This window comes from Chenopodium album, chromosome 8, assembly GCF_948465745.1.
Source record: "Chenopodium album chromosome 8, dcCheAlbu1.1, whole genome shotgun sequence".
Lineage (NCBI taxonomy): Eukaryota > Viridiplantae > Streptophyta > Magnoliopsida > Caryophyllales > Amaranthaceae > Chenopodium > Chenopodium album.
The window spans coordinates 12,779,629-12,785,640 of NC_137841.1; positions in this window are offsets into that span (position 1 = coordinate 12,779,629).

Sequence of the window (6,012 nt, forward strand, 5' to 3'; positions counted from 1 at the left end):
AAATAATATAATGTTTTTACAAGTTGATCTTAAACACCCTAAACAAATTTCAAAACAATAATTAACAAATTTATAAAAGTAAAACACAACCTTCTACAGAATACAAACACACACAAAAAAAAAAAAAAAAAAAAAAAAAAGGAAAGAATTTTTTTTTAAAAAATAGAATAACAAACACTAGTTTGAAACAAAATAACATAACATTTCTATTAAAAAAAAACCTTAAGATTTTGAATAAAAAAAATCACATGCAATTTTTAAAATAAAATCGCAATAAATTTAAATAAAATACACCATTTTGTGTAGGAAATAACACAAAGTTTAACATGAAATAATACAATGCCTATTGCTTAATAAATCAATTAAACGCAACAAATAAATTTCAAGACATTAATTTAGCAAAATTTATAAAAATTAGGGAAATTCTCAATGGTAACACTTAATTTTCTATTTCTCCAAGTTGTAAACTACAAAAATACTTATTATCAATGGTAAACTACAATTATTCACTTATGCTTAATAGTAACATTAATGATGAATTTATAGTAATTTTAAGCCTAACCCTAGTTAAGTAATTACTAAAAGACTAATTTCACCTTTTTTTAAAAAATTGTTTTCTCTCCAAAAGTTAACTTCTTACTTCCCTCCTAAACGATTTCCCCAAATTTCCCTATATAAACCCTAGTGTAACCAATTCCCTCAACTTCCCCATTTCATGAACCCTAATTTTCGCAAATTGTCTGAGAACAACCCTTCAACCATGAAAAATCAACACTTTTCTTCATATGCAAAACCTATCACCATGGATGATAAGATAGGATGGGTTAAGCATGTGCATTGCAACTGTGTCCCCCCCCCCCCCCCCCCCAATTTGCTGCAGTGAAGATAACAGAGACCACAAAGAACCCACTAAAATTGTTCTTCAAGTGCAGGGATTGCGATTATTTTACTTGGTTGAAGGAAGGAGATGTAATTAGGGTTGGGGATGAAAAGGAGGTTGAACAAGGTGTTTGTGTTGCTGCTGTTGTTGATAAGGTTGATGAATTGGTGAAATTTATCAAATTAATTGTGAAGATGACTCTAATTATGTATTTTGTTTTGATATTTGTTGTTTCTAATTAAGTGATGTTAGTGGGAATGGTGTATTAGGGGGAATGGTTTAAGGTGTTCATGTTTTATGTATTAGGAACTAAATGCAACTTGCAAGTAGAGATGGCAACGGGTCGAATCTGGGCCGAGTCCAAGTGGATCCGGATCCAGATCCGTTTTTGTCCATTGGATCCAGATCCGACTTGAATCCGTCGGATATGTAAATCGAGGATCCATATCCAAATCCGTCGGGTCCTACAGATCCAGGTCTAAAACGGGTCCAAAACAAATCCTTAAGAAAAAAAAAATTAATTTCGAACCAAACACATTTTTTCGTAAAATAATTGCAATTTATTTATAATTTATTACTTCCTCCGTTCTTTTTTACTTGACCCGCTTTGACTTTTACACTATTCACCATCCCTCCTTTGACTGTCTTTTGTGAATAGTAAGGAAAAACATATTCATATGAGATCTTTTTGAATTCGTCTCAATAAGCACTATAATAATATATAACTTTTGTAATTTTTACTTATGGAGAATTATACTTATTGATCGTTACAGTTTTGCATTGGCAAGCGTGATAAAAGAAACAGGTCAAGTAAAAAAGAACCGAGGAAGTAACATTTATACACCTAAAGTTTACAATAAGCTACAAGAATTATCTAAATCTATATTCTGGAATAAAATTACTCATAAAAACTTGAGCAGACAAAGGATATATATCAATTACCAACCAAAGCAAGAAAAAGAATCAAATAAGAAATCAATATATCTCTAGTGAGAGAAAGAAAGTTTAGTGAGAGAAAATCCTCTCTATTTTCCTAAGTCTAAGTTTGTCTGTTCGCTTAAGTTTCTCTAACCTTTTCTTTCTTCTTACTTTGTTAGTTCAAGTTTAACTTCAAGATGAGTGACAAAATTTTCCCTAATACCTTTGTGTACCCTCACCGAATTGGAGCCTTTCCTTCTCCTCCTCCAGTGTATGAAACTAGTCATCTTAACTGGGATTTCTGTGTCATAGGTCGGTTTTGGGACACTCGTGAGTTTTCGGTTGAACTTGTTCACCGACTAGTTTCTAGATACTGGCATCTTCGCCAATCGGTTGTTGTATTCCCCTATGATGGGGATTTTATTTTCTTTTGTGGTAATGAAGAAGATGCAGCAGATCTTGATGCTCGTGGGTGGGTTCACCTTAAAGGGAGTCTAATGGCGATCCAAAGGCTACGAGGTTACTCTGTTCCTGAAAATATGAATTTAAATCTTGCAGATATGTGGGTTATTGTGGTGGGCCTGCCTATTCGTTACTCGACTCCCATGGTGGCTGCTTCAGTCCTAACTCATGTTGGGGATATAACTATGGAGGATGAGCTTCCAAATGGTTTTCCTATTCCTAGGCCTCGTGTGAAATTGTTGGTTGACTTGTCTCTACCATTAATTCGAGGTTGCTACTTTCCAACCTATGACAATCGCGCTACTTGGGTACGTTTTAAATATGAAGGAATATTTAAATTCTGTAAAAAGTGCGGATTTTTCGGAAACGGTCGGAGTACGTGTAATAAAGAACAAGATGAAGTGACGTTCCACCTTGAACGCCGCTTTCATAAGCTACACAAAGGCGGCGCACATGTTTTATTTGGTCCAACAGATGTTCCTTTATTTTCTAATGCAACTCGTGGTATTTCTCCCACTCCTAAAATTTGGACCATCGAGCTTTGGTTTGGTAACCATGATGAAGACGACCCTTCGGAGTACTCCGGGGATTCGCATCCTTCGGACGGCGATATTTATCGGCCGGGAAATCTGGATTCACCGTCTCTGCCTCCCTTGCCTCCGCGTTCTTTACCAGGTCTGTTCCCGTCTGGTGCTCCGGGAGTTTTTCGTGGTGAAGCTGATGAAGTCTGGCGCCGCAATTTAGGAATCAATAGGGCGATCCGGACGGAATTTAAAACTCTGGCGCCACCTCAACAACCACCACAGCTGCCACGTCCTAGCCGTCCGATGACCTTTTCTCGCACCGCCGATTATCATGGCACTTGGCATAATAGCCCTCCACCTGTTAACCATGCAGAACACATTTGTTCGGTGCGTTGTAATCTAATTGCACGTGATAATACACTTTTACCTCATCAAATTTTCAATTCTCATCTAAGGGGGTCAATTATGAATGAAACACCTGTAGATATGAACTCGGTGCCAGAGAAGTCCTTATCTTATAATTCGGGTTCGGATACTCCAATTGGTTCTCTTAATTGAATTTCTCCAACGGTTTTGGGTTTGGGCGGGGCCCAACTTCATAATAATCATGATGGGCTTCTTACTTCAATGGGTAATAATTTTGGGCCACACTCTCTTAGAATACAAGGTCCATCTTCTAATTTTCATTTAATTGCCCACACTTTTAATATGTCTGCAGGATTGGGATGTGACCCGTTCACTCGGGCTGCTCCTTCTTTCTCCCTTGGTGACCCGTATGCAAGCTTTACTCATGGTGTTCTTCCTTCTCGGGGTGGAGCGACAATCCCTTATTTCTCGCCGCCACCTTGGACTTCTTCAGGACCGGGTTTCCCGGATCCATTTGGGGCAGGCCCGAGCAACTGGGCAGCTCCATCACCGATCAACCAGAATGCAGAAATCATTCCTTCGCACTCTCCTTTGCTGTCGCTTGCGGCTTCTTTTCCGACCCATAGTGCTGAAGACTCGGGTTATATGGCTGATTCATCTGATGATGGCTTTGCGTTCTCCCATAATTCGCAAGGCTCTGATCCAATTAGGGAGGAGCAACCTCTGCTTATACCTTCCCCTATTACTGATCGTGGATAGATATGTCGTTAAGCTACCACCCTAACCGAATTAATCATTTATAATACCTAAACTTACACTAAACTAGTTAGTGGCAAGTAAAGGGTCGAACCCAAAAGGACTAAGTGTATTAATTTGTGCCAACTAGACTACTAGGAAAGGTTGTGAGATATAGAGAGATTAAACCAAATACAACTAAGAGCTAATAACTAAAACTAGGGAAAGTGGAATCCAATTACATCAATGCATTCAACAACATCATAGAATTAGATGAAAATGACCTCGATTAGGAACTACATCAACACATTTAACTCACTCTCGCACAATTAAACATGTTAATTATCCTACTAAACTAATTCACTCTCGTGCAACTAGCCTAGCAAAGGTATGGAAGAATTTAGGGCTCTCAACCAACTCACTCTCGCACAATTGATTGAAAGTACAATTAAGAGCATATAATCGATTAGCTAGAAAGATTCTAATCCATAAAAGCATCACCCATATACTATAATCAAGAAACAATTTCATACTAATCACAATCAATCATTCAATTCATTAATATAACCTTCATCCAATTCCTTAGAACAAGACCTAAGCTAACATAATGAAGAAAGACATGGAAAACTAGGTAAAATAAGAATAAAAACAAGATTAAACAAACAAACTAATTAATCTACTCAAATCAACAAACAAAAAGAAAAAACTAAGAATTAAGCAAAGAAATAAAGATGAGAGAAAGTTAGAAAATGCTCATTGAATAGATGAGAAGAAGTTCCACAAAGTTGCTTCTTCAACCTCTCAAATACTCCATGGAAATCCAAGCTTTCTCTCTCTACAACTACTCCTAAAACTAGAGAGAGAAAATCCTAATCTAACCCTAAGAGAGAGAAAATATAGGCTAAACTAATCTAATCTATCTAAAATAAAATGTTGATTGAAAGTTATGAGAAAATAACCCCAAAGGGGTATTTATAATACAAGTTAAATAAAAATAAAAATAAAAATAAAATAAAAGAAATTAAAAAGAAATAAAACTAAATAAAACAATTAAAATAACTAAACTAAAAACAAAAAAAAAAAAAACAAAACTACAATAAAATAAAATAAAAGAAAATGAAAAGGAAAAAGAAACCCCAAAACCCCCTAAACCCGTCCAAACCCACGAAAACCAACAGACCCCCTTTCTTCCTTCACTTGTTGCTCTCATTCTATCATCAACCATCATCCAAACAACATCATCACCGTTCATCAACATTATCATCATCTAGCATCACCAAATTCTCGGCCTTTGGATTAATTGAAGGAATCGTGGCCGTCCGATTTTCATTAAAATCACTTGAAAAGCTCGTGATTGACCCACATTTGCGCGCCCGCACAGAAGTCGCGCTCAGGTCGCGCAAAGCTACTGCCTTAACTCTGATTTTGGACTCCAATTTGTGCGCTTTTTGACAGGGCTGCGCGGCCGCAAATTGGCTGCTCTTTGAGTTTGGGTTGCTGTGAGTTGCGTGGCTTTATTGGTGAGTGGTTTGGTGGTGATTTGGGTGGTTGTTGTTGTTGCGTGAAGTGAGGGAGCAGGGGAATTGGTTGTTGCGGTGGTGCAGGGGTTGATGTTGGTTCAGGTGCGTGGCTGCTCTGGTTTTGTGGCGCTGGTGCGGTTGTGGTGGGCTGATAGTGGTTGTTGGTTGCGGATTGGTGGTGGATACGGAGGCTAATGGTGGTTGTTGGCGGTTTGTGAGCTGCGGGTTGCGTGGTGGTTGATTGGAGTTGCGGGTCAATGAGAAGAGGAGAGGGAAATCAGGGGAGAATTGGTGCTGATTGCTGGCCGATTGGTGGTGTTGGTGTTGGTTGATACGGGTTTTGGGGGATGGTGGTTTGGGTGGCTGCTGTGGAGGCTGAGATTGGGAATGCGTGGTTTGTGGGTGATGTTGGTATTTTGAGGTGAGTGGTGGCTGCTGTTTTGTGTGGTGAAGGGGGCAGCAGTGGTGGAGTTGGTGGTTGTTGTTTTGTGCGGTGAAGGGGCAGCAGTGGTGGAGCTGGTGGTTATTGTTTTGTGCCTCGAATCTCGGACCTTGAACTCGAATATGACTTTGAAAGTTGACCAAGAATCCGAAAACACCTACAACC